Below are 16,486 nucleotides of genomic sequence, written 5' to 3'. Positions count from 1 at the left end.
TTTACTTTCATTTCTAATTTTAAAAATTAAACCTAACATTTAGTTTCTGAAAATCCGACTTTTGTAACTCATCCAAAATCAATTACAAAACTCACTGGGGCCTGTCAGAAGCAAGGGGCCAAGTCCTGATGAAGAAAAATGAGACCCAAAAAAGTTAGACTTTCATATTTGTATATAAACATTTATGTACTATCTACTATGTGTCAAGAACAAAGTGGTTTATTTATTTTTTTTTTGAGCTGTATATTTTTTCCTACAATATTTCATTACAAATATTTGCCACTATATATATCCAATGGATTAAATATTTTTCCATGGATGGTGCCAGGAATACAACATAGAGTGTGGTATAACTTTTTTACTCCCCCAAAGAACAAATTATTGTAAGAACTAAGCACTGATTTACCACTGAAACTCTGGAATGCAGCCCATCCCCAGGTTCCATATAAGTGGTTTGGTACTTGTTACGTCTACAACTCAGTGGTAAGTTCTGTAAAGGCAGAGACCAACCAGGTCCCCCACAGTGTTCACTAAATACTTCTAGAACAAATTACTAATTGATTGGTTATGGAGAAGGTGGCCTAAGTGCATCTGATCTTTAAGTGCCCACACCTATGCCCATGCTGTTCTCATGGTCTGGGGTCCTTCTATGTACCTATTCTCCAAAGCCTGGGCCTTGAAAAGCGGGGCCCTTGTCACTTCTGGGTCACAACCACCCTGCACTGTTGGGCCTGGGAGGGACCAGTTCCTGCAGATGAGAAGCAGATGATTGGCCAGAGCCCGAGAACCAGTCTTGGAGTGCAGAGTTCCTCATGCCCCAGGCCTTCCAGCCCAGCCTCTATAGCTCGGAGACCTGCTGTGACCACAAAACCCTCTGGGAGATCAAGATAACCCTTCTTTGGGGATGCCTAGTGGCTCAGGCAGTTAAGCATCTGACTCTTGGTTTCTTAGTCATGATCCTGCAGGTTTCGAGCCCTGCGTTAGGCTCTGTGCTGACAGTGCAGGGCCTGCTTGGGATTCTCTCTCCCTCTCTCTCTGCCCCTCACTTACTTGTGCTCTCTCTCTCTGTCTCAAAAATAAATAAATAAACCTTAAGGAAAAAAAAAAGATAACCCCTTTCTCTCTCTCTCAAGCCTCTAGAAGGAGAAAGAGGAAGAAAAGAGAAAATAAACTAATATTTACTTTTTACATATTGGATCTTCAAAACCATCCCACGGAGGTTGGGGTATCATGAATTCGCACTGGTAGCCTGAGGGAACTAAAGCTCAGAAAGGTCTATGGTCACAGAATTAATAGAGAGAGACCTGGCTTAGAATAATAACAGTAAGAGTATCAGTAACAGCTAACAATTATTGAAAGTTTGCCACAGGCCCGAAACCGCCAACCTGTTCTAAGAATGTGCATGCTGTATACGGTCCAGTAAAGTCCATGTAGCCACAGCAGGAGGAAACGAGAACACAGCTTGAAAGAAAGATGTTCATTATGCTCACAGATCCCAGAGAGGGGGCCACTGCATGGCGCAGGGCAGGGCCACTGGGAAAGAACCAGTGTTGGTCAGGAGACAGGAGTGAGGGAAAAGTCTAGGCCAGAGCCTTTATATTGGGAATTCTTCAGGAAAGGCAGGCAGGGTAAGCAGTTTGAATAATTCTAGCAGGCTCTGGGCTATAAGGGTGGTCTCTAGTTGCCTGGGACCCAGCCCCAGGATGATTTAGGGCTTGGCGTGTGAGGGTTAGATAAGGAGGTGGGTAATGGAGAATAGACTCAGGACTCACTGGTTTGCTTATAAAAGGCAAGCTTATGGGTAGGTTGACATCGTCTTTAGGAATTAGCTAGCTCTGGGACAAGCGGTGTCTTCCTGCATCTGTAAAGCCCCCAAATGCTGGAGCATCAAGAATACAAGAAACTGTAGTTAATGTAGTCGGCCCTGTGATGAATGGATGCCCAATAGACAAATACAGCATCTAAGGAAACATAGAACACAGTGCTTTTCGTGCACAGTGCTGTCTAATGCTCATAAGCACCCTCTGAACCAGGAACTGTTATTAATCCTACTGTTATTGTATTAACTGTAACCCTCATCCTACTGATGAAGAAATTGGGCTCCTGAGAAGTTAAGTGACTCGCCCAGTGTCATCCAGCTGATAGGGGGTAGGGTGGTGGAGCAGGATTTACATCTATCTTCCCATCACTCCCAGCCCACTGTGCCACTTTGATGTCCCCTGTACCTGTACCAAGCACCTGGCTCAGAAGGAAGTAGGAGGGAAGGTGGCCACACCTCCATCCCCTCCCCAGTCTGCCCTCCTGGCTGTTCTTTGTCGATTGAAAACTCTTCTCTGCAGAAGCCAGATGCTCTGGTTTCTCCTTCAAACAGGAAGGTAAGAAGTGCTGGGATCGAAACCCTGGCTGACTAGGGTTTGCTGACTAGGGTCAGCTTACTAGCTGACTACCCATTGGAAGTTTGATTTATACAGGTTTAAGTGTTCTCATTTGTGAAATAATGATGATAATATCTTCCTCACAGGGGTGCTGTATAGACTGGAGGAAATCATGTATGCCAAGGACACATCACAGAATGAGTGCTGAATAAGTGGGTTTTCTATTGGTGTTTTGGTTGAGACCAAGGCCTTCATCCACACTAGGAAATCTTATTTCTCTCAGGGTACAGATGTCTCCTCTCAAGCCCAAGAAAGTTATTCAGCCTCCACCAGTGAGGAGAAGGAGGTGCTCTTTCCTTAGATATGTGAGGGATGACGTCTTGGTAGGGAGAAAGTCTCACTCCCATTTGCCTGACCTGTCCGACTGCCTCAGAGTCTGTTAAATATGACGGCCCATGCCTGTCTGTTGAGTCCAGGTTGGATTGCAGGAAAAGCTGGCCGGGCCATCAGTTTCTGTGCTTTATGTTCTACATATGTGGAGATATTGTGCCATACACAAGGAATCTAGAATCTAAAATGTTTCACCTTCCTTTAGGATATATGCCTACCTCTATTGGCATACTGAAGTTGTCTAGTTCTGTCTGGCTTCAAAAGACAGAACCTTCTCTCTCTGTCATGTTTGGCTTCCTTATACCAAACAACGAATGACTTGAATGACCTTTTAAAATTGTTAGTGTTCTCTGGCATCCCAAGGGAAAGATGCTGCCTTTTCAATGAAGATGCCCCTAAATTAGTAGAAGGATGTGAGCCTGGCTGGGAGGGAGGGAGGGAGGAAAGGTGCAGAGAAGCTAACTATGTTTTACGCAGTATTTATTATCTCACCAGTCAAAGCTTCCAAGTGTACACTCCCTAGACTTTCTCCCTGAAAGATACCAATATCAGACAAAATAGAATTTAAAGCAAACAAATATTGCCAGAGATAAAAAGGATCATCACCTAATGACAAAATTATCAGATTACAAGTTAATGAAAGTTAATAATACAGCCTTAAGATCTATAAATTACAATTTTTTCATTTTATTTTAGAGAGAGAGCGTGTGTGAGCAGGGAAGAGGGGCAGAGGGAGAGAGGGAGGGAGGGAGAGAGAGAGAGAGAGAGAGAAAGAGAGAGAATCCCAAGCAGGCTCCATACCCAGTGCAGAGTCTGATGCAGGGCTCAATCCCACTACCCTGGGATCATGACTTGAGCCAAAATCAAGAGTTGGACACTCAACCAACTGAGCCAGCCAGGCACTCCTTATAAATTACAAATTGAAAGGACAAGAAGAAAAAGACAAACCTGGTATCACATCAGTAGATTTTAACATGCCTCAATCAGTAACTGATAGATCAAACAGATACAAAAAAGAAGTACAGGTATAGAAGATTTGAACTAACGGATTCTCAAGTTTGATTTCATAGATGTACATATAACACGGCACCATCATCTGCAGGATATGCATCCTTCCCAAATACATGAAAATGTGAACATGAAAATCAAACAGGTCATAAAGCATATCTCTACAAACCTCAAAGGCTTACTGTCATAACTCTTTATTCTCTGTTCACAAGAGTTATTAAAAATCAATAATAAGCTTTCAACAAATGGTGCTGGAACAATTGGATATCTACATTCAAAAAGATGAGTTTAGACCCTTCACCACATCACACACAAAAATCAATTCAAAATGGAGCAGACAAGATTTAAGGCTAAAACTATAAAGCTTTTAGAAGAAAACATAGGAGAAAATCTTCCTGACCTTGGATTAGGCAAAGAATTCTTGGATGTAACACTAAAAGAAGGATTCATAAAAGGAAGAATTGATAAATCAAACTTAATAAAATAAATGTTTATACTTTAAAAGACACTATTAAAAAAATAAAAAGATAAGCCACAGCTTGGGAGAAAATATTTGCAATTCATAATTCTGATAAAGGTCTTAGATCCAGAATACACAGAACTTAACTGAGTTCAAGAAGAAGACAACCCGATTTTTCAAATAGGCAAAGGATTTGAATAGACATTTCACCAAAGAAGATATATAAATAGCTAATAAGCATGTTAAAAAGGTGGTCAACATCATTAGCCATTAGGAAAATGCAAATGAAAACCACAAGGAGATGCCATTTCAAAACCACCAGGTTGACTATAATCAAAAAGACAGGAGCACCTGGGTTGTTAAGAGTCGGTTAAGCATCAGACTCTTGATTTTTGGCTCAGGTCATGATCTCATGGTTTGTGATTTTAAGCCCCACATCAGGCTCTGCACTGATAGCATGGAGCCTGCTTGGCATTCTCTCTCTCTCTCTCTCTCTCTCTCTGTCTCTGTCTCTCTCAAAACAAGTAAACTTAAAAAAAAAAAGACAATAATAGCTGTGAGAGTGGATGTGAAGAAACTGGAACCCTCATACATTGCTGGCAGGAATTAAAAATGGTACATCCACTTTAGAAAATAGTTTAGCAGTTTCTTGAAAGTTAAACATAAATTTATTTTTAACAACCTAGTCATTTGACTCGTAGATGTCTATTAAAGATAAATGAAAACATGTGTCCACAGAGAGACTTGTACATGAGAGTTCATAGCAACATTAACTCAAAAAACAAAATGTATGCTGTCCACACAAATAATACTACTCACCACTGAGAGGAATGATCTACTGATATGAATGAACTACTACATGATAACATGCTCCAAACATGGATGAACTTCAAAAATATTACCCTAAATGAAAGAAGTCAAATGAAAAAAAAGACCACCTACTGTATGATTCCACTTATATAAAATGCTCAGAAAAGGCAAATCTATGGAGACAGGAAGCACATTAGTATCTGCCTGGGGCTGGGTATGGGAATGAGGATTGATGAAAGATGGCATGACGGGTGTTTTGGGGATGATGGAAATGTTCTAAAATTGGATTGTGCTGATGATTGCACAACTTAGTACATTTACTAAAAACCATTGAATTGTATGTTTAAAGGGGTGAATCATGCAGTATGTAAATTATACCTAAGTAAAGCTTTTCAAAAAAATAACAAAAGATAAATAGGAAAACCTTATGCTGGGAAGTTAAGAAACATGCATGTAAAAAATCCAAAAACCAGAAACCCTTTTAGCAAACTAAGAATAAAAGAGAACTCCCTTAATCTGATGAACAGGACCTATAACAATAATACTCAACACCAAAATGTTGAAAATATTTCTCTTTAAGATCAGGAACAAGACACGGATGCCTGCAAATCATGATTTTTCATTCAGCTTTATACTAGAGGTCTTAACCACAGCAGTAGACAAAAAATAAAAAAATAAAAATAAAATAAAATAAAATAAAATAAAATAGATACAAAATGTATAAGGACTGAATGGAAGAAGCAAAGCTATCATAATATTTGCTCATAATATGCCTGTGTACACAGAACATCTTAAAGTATAAGAGAATTTAGTAAGTCAACAGGATACAAAATCCAGGTATAAAAATCAATTTATTTCTATCCACCATAAACAGAAAATGCAATAAAGCAGGATACTATTTACAATAGTATCAAAAACTATAAAATTTATAGGACTAGATCTAAAAAACAGATATTCAACACTTATGGAGAAAAATGATAAAGACAATTGAAACAATATCTAAATAAATGCAAAGGTTCATGAATTGGAAGATTCAGTATCATGAAGATGCCAAGTTTATCAAATTGATCAATAATTTCCATGCAATTATAATAAAAATCAGAATTTCTTTTTCTGGAACTTGACAAGTTTTTGTCTAAATTTTTCATGACTTTTTTGAAGACCTATACATTCCTGAAGAGGAAGAAAAAGACAAAGAGACTTGCTTGGCAAATAATCAAGAATTATTATAAACTTACAGTAGTTAAGACAGAGTGGTATTGACAAAGGTATCACAGACTCAAATATATAAAGAACTTGATTTTTTATTACAGAGAAGGCATTTTAGTTCAAGGTGAAAGGATAGATTTTTCAATATGCAGTAATGGGATAATTTGCTACCCTAAGGGAAACGTAATTTTTGACTCTTACATTAGTCTTTAACCAGGTTGGTCAGATATATATGAGAAAAGTAAAAATACATAACTCTTAGAAATTTACATTGAAAAGTAAATTTATTAGGATAGGGAAGATTTTTAAAAGACAAACCTAAAGATATAGATAAGCCATAAACAGGAAACAGATATAAATGATGTGTTAATAAATATTCAGATTGTATGAAGAACAATATGAAAAGACAAACAACCCAATTAAAAATGGGCAAAAGAAATGAGCAGAAATTTCACTGAAGAGGAAACACAGATGGCTCACAAACGCATTAAAATATATTTAATTTCAGTAATCAGGGAAATGCAAATATACACCCTAATGTAATACTATTTCACACCTACCAGATTAGCAATAGTTAAAAATTAATCAATACCAAATGTTGGAGATCATGTGTAGCAATGGGAACTTTCACACATTGTGGATGAATGCATCAATTGGTAAAAGTCATTTGGAAAACAGGTGGTATTACCCAGTAAAGTTGAACACCTGCCTAACCTATGACCTAATAATTCCATTGCTATGTATGTAACCTAGAGAGAGTCTTGCACATGTGCATATAAACATTCAAGAATGTTGATTGTGACATTGTTCATAGGAATCAAAAACTGGAAAAAACATAAATGTCCATCAACAAGGCTTGATAAATAAATAATATTCCATTCATAACACAGAATGCTTTATAGCAAATTAAAAAATAAATTACAGCTATACTCGACGGCATTGAATCTTGAGAGCATGACAACACGGGGCTCCAACTCACAAACTGCAAGATGGGCCAAAGTCAGATGCTCGATCGACTGAGTCACCCAGGCACCCCAAGACCTCTGTTTTTAATTGTGGCATCCTTAGATTTTATTGATTATAGCTTGGGGCTAAGGGAAACACAACATCCCTTTGCTAGAGCAAAATTGCCCTGACACAGAACCCTCCTAAGAGTTTGGATGCTATCAGTGGTCAGAGAGTCAAGCCAGCCTTACTCACCCCAACAGGAGTCAATCCCTGATCTTGAACTCTTGATCATTAAGCTAATGACTAATAGTTCTTAGCACTGTTGCCCATATTGTCATCCTCAAGTGCCACATTCACCATCAATCAACCAATCAAGGCATTAACAAGCTCTGGACTTAACAATGAGATAAAACAAGATTTAATTACAAGTCAGAGCCAGTTTACCTTTTTTTATGTTTGTTTATTTATTTTGAGAGAGAGAGCATATGGGTAAGCAGGGGAGGGGCAGAGAGAGGGAGAGAGAGAATCCCAAGCAGCCTCCATGTTTTCAGCATGGAGCCTGAAGTGGGACTCGAACTCACGAACTGTGAGATCATGACCTGAGCTGAAATCAAGAGTCAGATGTTTAACCAACTGAGCCACCCAGATGCCCCAAGAGCCAGTTTACTTTTAACCTTAGGTAAGTCCCTTTCCTTTGCTGGCATTTCTTCCCCCCTCTATAAAATATTACTTAGTCTAGATTAGAGTACTTGACCATTTTGAACACATACCTTCTTCAGAGGAACAGAAAAATTTCACATTTCCCAGAGATAATGATGTGAACCTTACAGGGGAATATTCTCCTCTCCCCCAACCTTGGAAATTTTCATGGCTGGTGGGGTTAGGTAGAAACAGCCTCACTAGTCAAGAACATTTTGTTGAACTCTGTTGTTCAGGTAGTAAAAAAAAGAGAGGATTTGTGTTTATTTTCCAAAAATAAAATTAGGATATTGACTATGTTTTTTTTTTCATTTATTTTGAGAAAGAGAGAGAGAGAGAAAGAGAGAGAGTGAGTGCACACTCAGGGGAGGGGCAGAGAGAAAGGGAGACAGAGAATCCTAAGCAGCCTCCCCACTATCAGTGTAGAGTCCCACATGGCTCAAACCCACGAACTGCGAGTTCATGACCTGAGGTGAAATCAAAGAGTCCGAAGCTTAACTGACTAAGTCACCCAGGCTTCCCTTGACCATGCTTTTTAAAGCAAAACTTCCTCAGAGGCTCTGCCATGCCCCCCAAGGGGTTGTGCTGCATCCCCTCGCTCCTAGAGTAGAGGATCATTTAATCAGATGACTGGTCTATGGTTGTGCCCAGCTCTGGAGACTGGTCTAGGTGGGTGAGGTCTGGGAGGGAAGGTTAATGGGCTGTTCTCCTGAGCTCCTCACTCCTGCCCTTGCAAAGGCCCATCTCTGGTCTGAAGATTCTCCATGATCACTGCAGATCCCTCTTTAGCCAGGCTCTGACTGAAGGGTTTTGGGCCAGCTATCTGCACCATGTTTTCTTGTAGGATCAGCCCCCACCCTCAGCTCTGAGAAGGGGAAATCATCTGAACACAAACATTCCTGATGACGTGGAGGGATCTGTTAAACATGGGCTTTCCTGGGGACCAGTTCTCAGCAGGATTTTTCTTAGCATTCCCCACGTGAGACTTTTCAGTGGTCACTGCCCACTATGGGAGAGAGGGTCTGGAAAAGATCGTTGAGGGCCTATAGCCCAGTGCCTTCCTCCCCTCACCCTGATCCCATCAGTTGCTTGAAGCCCTTCTGCTATGTGCCCCCAAGATGTCATCTAGCTTTTGTTTGTTTTTCTCTGGGAACAAGGAGTTTACTACTTCTAGAGGGAGACCATTGCATCTTCAAACATTTATGGTTGTCAGATTCCAAAATGCTGAGGAGTTAGGCCTTAGAAACAGTGATGTAGCAGGAAGGAGGGAAGGTAGAAAAGCTTTTGAATAAATTGTTCTTTCTGCTTGGGTTTTCCTAATTGAGGTCTCTATATCTTGCAACCATTTATTGAGCAGTTACTACATACCAAGCTCAGGAATTATTTTTCATGTAAGATTCTAAACTTCCCCCAAACCCTATGAGTTAGGTATAATTAATATTCTCATTTCATGGACAAGGAAGTAGAGATTCAGAGCAGTGAGGCAACATGCCTAAAAGTTGCACAGGTAGTTAATGGTGGGGCTAGGAATTAAACCCCAGTCTGTCTGACACCAAAGCCCTTGCTTTCACCATGGTGTTTGCCTGTTCTGCAGCACTTTATAGCCTCTTGAAGGAAGGAGTCATCTTTGAGTTGAAAAAGCAAAAGCTCAAAGAGGTCAAGTGACTTACTGAGATCATTCCTCAGTGTCAGAACATGCACCCTCTGCCCAGAGCCTCCGTGCATTGCTCACTTTTATTTTGACTTTTTTGAGAAACCAAAGCTCAGTCCATTTCTTGTTCAATTCCTTAATCTGATTCCCTAACATCTGTGGTCCCATCTGCCCAAGATCATCCTTTCCCCAGTCACCGGCCACTATGGCTCCGCAGACAGCTATCCTGTGTCCCCCATCCTGCCTCTCCCATTCAGCAACTGCTAACCTCAGCACCTTCCCAAAGGACATGATCATCTGGCAGCCAGAGGCAGCAGAGAGCAAGAGCCTGATCAGGTTGTACAGGAAGTGCTGGTAGTGGAGGGTGTTGCTCCCCAAGAGGCTCTACTCAGTTACTGCCATGCAGCCTCCTAGATGGAGGCAATTCTGCACCATAAAGGCTGAAAAATGACAGGATTCTTTGAGAAGTGTTTCTGGGTTTAGGGAGAACTGAGTAGAAAGGGGGAGACTCCAGTTCTGTTCCTGACTTGGCACCTGATTTCCAAGTGGCCCTGCCTAGTCTTCTTTCCTTCTCTGAGCATCAGAGAGTGGAGCAGAATATCTCTGGGGCTCCCTGTGGGCTTTAAGCCTGGGTTTTGAACTCTCGATCCCTGATTTTGGTGGCTGTATGGGCCCAAACAAATGAGAAGGAGTGTGCTGGAAAGCAGTGAGACATCACCTGGACCAGCTGTGGTCTGCAGTCTCTTCTATGCCTGCTGTGAGGCAGGATGGGCCATGCAGGGGAAGGGTAGACATCAGAGAAGGCAGAACAATGGTGAACCTTGAGCAGCTGGTCCCAAGCTTTGGAGCAGCCTTACAGGAGAAGTTGAGCATTTTATACAAGAAAGAAAAGAAACCCAAGGTTAAGCATGATATGCCAAGAGGTGAGTGACTAGTATGATGTACTAGATATTTTGCTGTGTCTGCACAGTATATCCACTTCTCTAACTGCTCCCACACACAGCTACAGGGTTACCATAGAAATGGCGATTTTAAACAATGTGACCCTACCCCCTGCCCCTATTGGCCACAGGTGATTGGTCCAGACTGGGCCAATCAGAATCTTCCCTGGGAGTTTTGGATTTGGAGTGAAACAGAGCTGCTGGTAGCCATGTTTCCTCCACGAGGATCAGCACAGTAGCAGAAATGCTCCATCTCTCCATTAGAGAAAGAACAATCTAGCACAAATATCATCACCAAAATGTAGGCTCAATGAGAGCAGAGATTGTTGTCTATTTCTGTTTGTTGCTTTACCCCTTGAATATGTGTGGCATGTAATAGTAGTGATAATAAAAGGACCATGTATATAGTGCTTATGATCAGACAAGTGTCCTAAGTGCTTCTCCCATGTAATTCATTTAATTCACATAACAATCCTAGAAGATAGGACGTTATTATCCCCATATTCCATGAGAAAACTGAGACACAGTGTATCTTGTCTAAAGTCACACAGATAGTTGGTCTGGGAGCCAGGATTCAAACACAAGTCATCTAGTTCCAGAGGCTGTGCTCTTAATCGCTATTTTATACCACCTCTTAATAAACATGCTGATGAGGAATGAATGAATGGATCAGTCATGCAGAAAGGAGAGAGAGAATTCTGTCAACAATTGAGAACCGAGTTCATATGGTCTTTGCAGCCCAACTCTGCTCTTGCCCTTGGGTTCTGTGAAGGCCTCACCATTCAGTCTTATAAATGGGATTAGTTCCATGGGCATCTGAAGGGTCCTGTGCTTGGTTTAATGCTCTGCTGTCACCATCTCTGAATTCTTAATAATTTATCTTTGAATTTGTGTTTTATAAGCAAAGTTGGACAGGCCAGTGGAGCATGATGTTAGCAGAGAAGATGTGTGCAGTATAAATGAACCCTGCCCAGTTTCTTGCCCCTCTGCTTGTGTTAGTGTATGTGGTGTCCCATGAGCTCAGAATTCTGGTAAGCTGGCCACACACGGACGTTCAGCAAGACTCAAAGCAAGTCCAAGGAAAGCATGTTATGTCTATAGCACAGTAAGCAGGGGTGCTGTCAGCCATGAAAACCCATGCTTTCCTCAAACCAGAACTTGCTTTGAACACAGAAAGGAGACAGTGGTGTTATAAGAAAGGCAAACGGTCAAGGAACCTTATCATATCCTTTCTTACTGGTGTAACTTCCTTGTGCTGGCCAACCACTGATACTGAAAATGATATAGAAGAGAAAGGGATACCCATATAGTTCCTTTGCTTTTCAGTCCTTCCTCACCCGTAAGCCAAAGATAAAGAATGTACTGACTGGTAGAATGTTTATGTGTCAAGAGACAAAGACAGTTGAATTCGTTTTGTATGGTGTTTCCACTGCTCCGGTTAAGAACAAAATATATATACATGTATGGGCTTCTAAATAAAAATTGTGTCCTTTTGGTGACTCTGCATACAAGATAAATGCTCCTCTATTTACATTTAAGAGTGGAGCTGCAAATATAAAGGTGAACAGGAAAATTCATGTTAATAATTTAAATTTTTAATTTTTATTATTTCAGAATGACATTAAATAGCAAACACAACAAACAAACAAACAAAAAATAAATAAATAAAAAACAAATAAAAAAAATCCACCATAATAAGTTGAGAGAGAGACTGTGGAAGAAAGAAAAAGCTTCATATTTTAGTACATTTAATGCACTTTTTTCCTGCTTTTTGAACAAAAATCTCCACATGTTCCCTTTGCACCGGGCTTCACAAACCATGTCATCAGCCTGCGTATAAATTTCCTTTTTACCTAAGCCAGTTTGATTTTATTTCCTGTTATTTTCTTTAAAAAAATTTTTTTTTAACGTTTATTTATTTTTGAGACAGAGACAGAGCATGAATGGGGGAGGGTCAGGGAGAGAGGGAGACACAGAATCCAAAACAGGCTCCAGGCTCTGAGCTGTCAGCACAGAGCCCGACGCAGGGCTCAAATTCTTGGACCGTGAGATCACGACCTGAGCCGAAGTCAGACGCTTAACCGACTGAGCCACCCAGGTGTCCCAGTTTCCTGTTATTTTCTAACCAGGGTCCTAATTAATTTGGAATTGGAATTTGAACTTGCTGAGGGTTTTAACTTTACACTTTGCTCCAGCTATTATATTCAAATGAATGGAAGTAAAATGCAATGTATAGGTATTGGAGAGGTTTACAAATTTGGGCAAAGTCACATAGCTTCCAAGGGAATGACCTGAGATTTGAATCTGGCTCATTGTGACCCCAGAAAGTTCAAAAGAATTTTCTGTGATACTGCAAATGTTCTGTAACTGCTCAATATGGTGGCCACTAGCCACATGTGGCTATTGAGCCCTTGAAATGTGGCTACTACAACCAAAGAACTGAATTTTAAACCATCTAATTTTCATTAATTTGAATGTATATAGTGTGACCGCGCAGATCCAGAATTTGTGCCCTTACCCTGTAACCCCAATACCTGACTGATTCAGCGAGTGTTTGTAGCAGGACTGAGTTGCTCACTGGTTCCCTCTGGTTCATGGCTCTTTGATAGAACCTGGCACATAGTAGGTGCTCAACAAACAGCAGCTAAGTGGTTTCATGGGTGCTCAGGCCCAATTTCTATAGATGAACAGTCTAGAAAGGAGTGGCTGTAAAGGGAAGAAGGACAGCAACATAAGAGTCACTTTACCCCACTGTCTGAGGCAAACATGGGAAAGGACCAGCCTCAGCAGAGGTCAGGACAGCCTCTCGGTGACTAACGCTCACAGGAATCCACACCAAGATGGGCAAGTTGTCCACAGAAAACCTTCCCAGAAGGACCCAGCCTAGACTAGGCTGGGAAGGCTTCTCAGGGAGGAGATTAAGGCACCTCTGGTATGTCTCTGAAAAGCAGCCAACAAGCCCAGAGCTGTCATCACCATAACCCAGCTAGGAGCTCAGACAGCTCAACCCAAACTCATTTCGATACATGGAGGAAGGGGTGAGGCCCCAGGCCCGCTGGCCACCCCAGCACACTGCTCCCCTGAAGGTTCCAGAGCCAGCTCTTGCACTCCCGCCTGGGCTCCTCTTTCAGAGCAGGCTCTCCTCTTGTCTCCCTCTTGACCAGCACCCCCTTCCTTGGGTTAACTCGTGGTTTACTCAGGCCTCTGGCTAAATGACCCTTCCTCCAGGAAGCCTTCTCACCCCCACCACCCCGGGCTGAATTGACCCCTCTGCTGGCACTGGAGAATCATCAATCACTAACAAATAAACCCACCTTGGTGCCTACCACCACGCCCGACACAGAGTTGTTACAGTGGCAACGGCTTGCCTGCAAACTCCCTTCTGCGGAGTAGAGCAGCTGTACTTGAGTATGGCTCACATGGGCTGCATTTTTCTTTACGTTGCATTACACTTCCACTCAACTGGATTGGGCTCGTTTTTCACAACATTCTTTATCTTCTCTGCCCATAGCATCTTAATCTGTGCAGCTCAAGTCTTCCAGGAAGCGTCTCTCAGGCTTCTCGCTGCCCATCAGTTTCAGCTGCTCTGGAGGGCAACTCCTTGCTCCTTGGGGTGCCCCTTGAGCCCCCAGTCTAAGCCTTCAACTTTGAAGGTGAACCCTCAAGGTGTTTTCAAGTGACATGGTAACAGAGACTTCACTCCATTCTCATAGATATTTATTTCCTTGTCTGAGCCACTTAAAAGGGAACCAGGGTTCATGCTCAGGTGGTGACGGCAGAAGGGCCTGAATAGGAGGAAAGAAGGAATGTTGTATCTGGGATAATTAGGGAAGGCTTCAAGGAAGATGGGGCATTGGACCTGCATCTTTGGAGTCGGAGGGAAGAACATTCCAGGCAGAGGAAATAGCATGAGCACAGGGGTAGAGGCCTAAGAGAAATGCAGGGCTAAGGGACTTGAAGTGGTTGGTGTTATAGAAGCTCCAGGTCTCTCGAGCAGGAGGGGGTGTCCTGGAGACGTGAACCAATGCAAGCCCCTGGGGCCCTCAAACCCTTCCGTAAGAAGCAAGGACTTCATCCGGGAGACTGGGATGTTCCAAAGTTGTGTTCCCCAAACACCAGACCCATGGACTTCTCTGCTGCAGAAGAGGGCTAAGATTCTGCATCCCTACTCAGTGACTTCCTCCAACATATATTAGTATTGTAAAACTTAATAGTATAACTAATACTAACTACCTGTGAGTGTCTACAAGGCAGCAGGTGATGCTCTGAGCACTTAGCATGCATCACCATATTTGACCCACATCACAACTCTATGAACTAGGCACTATTGTATGTATCATTCCTATTTTGTAGAGAAGTCAAGAAGTTTGTCCAAGATCACACAGTTAGTAAATAGACCTAAAGTTTGAACTTGAACAGTCTGACTTTGAGCTGTCCTAAAGAACTTAACTTTGTTCCATCCAGAATTTCCCAACTTGTTTTTAATTATGGAAAACATTTGCATATCTAGTAACATTGTAAGGCAATTGATTCTGTGGGCAACAGGGAGCTATTAAAGGGTTCTTGGGGCACCTGGGTGGCTCAGTTAAGCACCCAGACTCTTGATTTCAGCTTAGGTCATGATCTCAGGGTTTGTGAGATCGAGCCCTGCATGGGAGGGAGCCTGCTTGGTATTCTCTCTCTCTCTCTCTCTCTCTCTCTCTCTCAAAATAAATAAACTTTAAAAAAATAAAAAATAAAGCATTCTCATCCTGGACTCTGGATTTGATTTGCAAATATCCTTAGTAAGCTCATTATTAGTCACTTACACTTTAGTGTGAATTAGTTCTTTCTTTGAGTTCCTTGGCTACAGGCCAGGCCAGGACACTGACTGAAACACAAATCCAAATCTCTACTCCAAATATTTTCTCTTTTCAACAGTAACTGTACAGTCTGGTTAATTGGAAAATGAGACATTCATTGGAGTTGAAGGTTTATCGGGAAATTCCTGGTTTTAAGAATCACAGTTGGAGAAAAAACACCTCTCAGACTGGTAGCCACCTCACTCTCACCGCCCGAAGCTATTGGCAAAGAGAGGCCCTTCAGAAGATGTTTCTCTCATCCTTTTTTTTTTTTTTTTTGAGACTTTTAATTTTTTTTTTTAAAGTAGGCTCCGTGCCCAAAGTGGGGCTCAAATTCACAACCCCCGAGATCAAGAGTCACATGCTCCACCGACTGAACCAAACAGGCACCACACCCCTAACAGCCCTCACCCCAGCTCCCCTGCCATTTCTCTCATTCTAAGGAGGGCAAGGCTGAGGCCCAAAAAAGGCAAGGTCACAGAGCTGGTTAAGTTGGGACAAACATCCAGGGGTCCCCCTCCCAGTCGTGAGCTCTGTGCACAGCTTCAGGGCCTGCACCCCAGCCCCCTCTGCCTGGACCCCCCAGCCCTCCCTGCCATTCCTTGCCCTCTCCTCTCCATCTTCCTCCTTCCCCCCTTCGTCAGGGGAGGACCCCTTGTGCACACGCATGCTCTCCCTGCTGCCGCCTGACTGCCCCTAATGAGATTACAGACTCCTGGTGAGACAGACTAGCGTTAATTCTCTGTGGCTTTAAAGGGCAGGCCGGGCCACAAAAAAAAGAGCAAAAAGAAAACTTTGCTCACAAAAATGGCTAAATGTGGACGATGATCCTAACAGCACTTTGCCCTGCTCGGCACAGTGCAGTTCACCCCTGCTTTCACAAATAATCTCTGGATGGGAAGTCGCACCAGCGCTCATGATGCTATTATTATGTTTGTTTTTCAAATGGGGAAACTGAGGCACCCTGAGCTTATATGGCTTGCCCAGGGCCACACAGCTAGTAAACGGCAGAGCTGGGAATTGAATAGGTCCCTTGGGCTGTGTCATTTTAAAAAATAATAGGCTATGAGAGCTGACAGGGTTCCCAGCTTCAGGCTTAAAGCAACCTGAGGGATACACATCACAGAGAATGGCCGGCCCCAAGTCTGAACCCA

Source organism: Leopardus geoffroyi, chromosome C1 (genome assembly GCF_018350155.1).
Source record: "Leopardus geoffroyi isolate Oge1 chromosome C1, O.geoffroyi_Oge1_pat1.0, whole genome shotgun sequence".
Lineage (NCBI taxonomy): Eukaryota > Metazoa > Chordata > Mammalia > Carnivora > Felidae > Leopardus > Leopardus geoffroyi.
Note: the sequence above shows the minus strand (reverse complement) of the source record.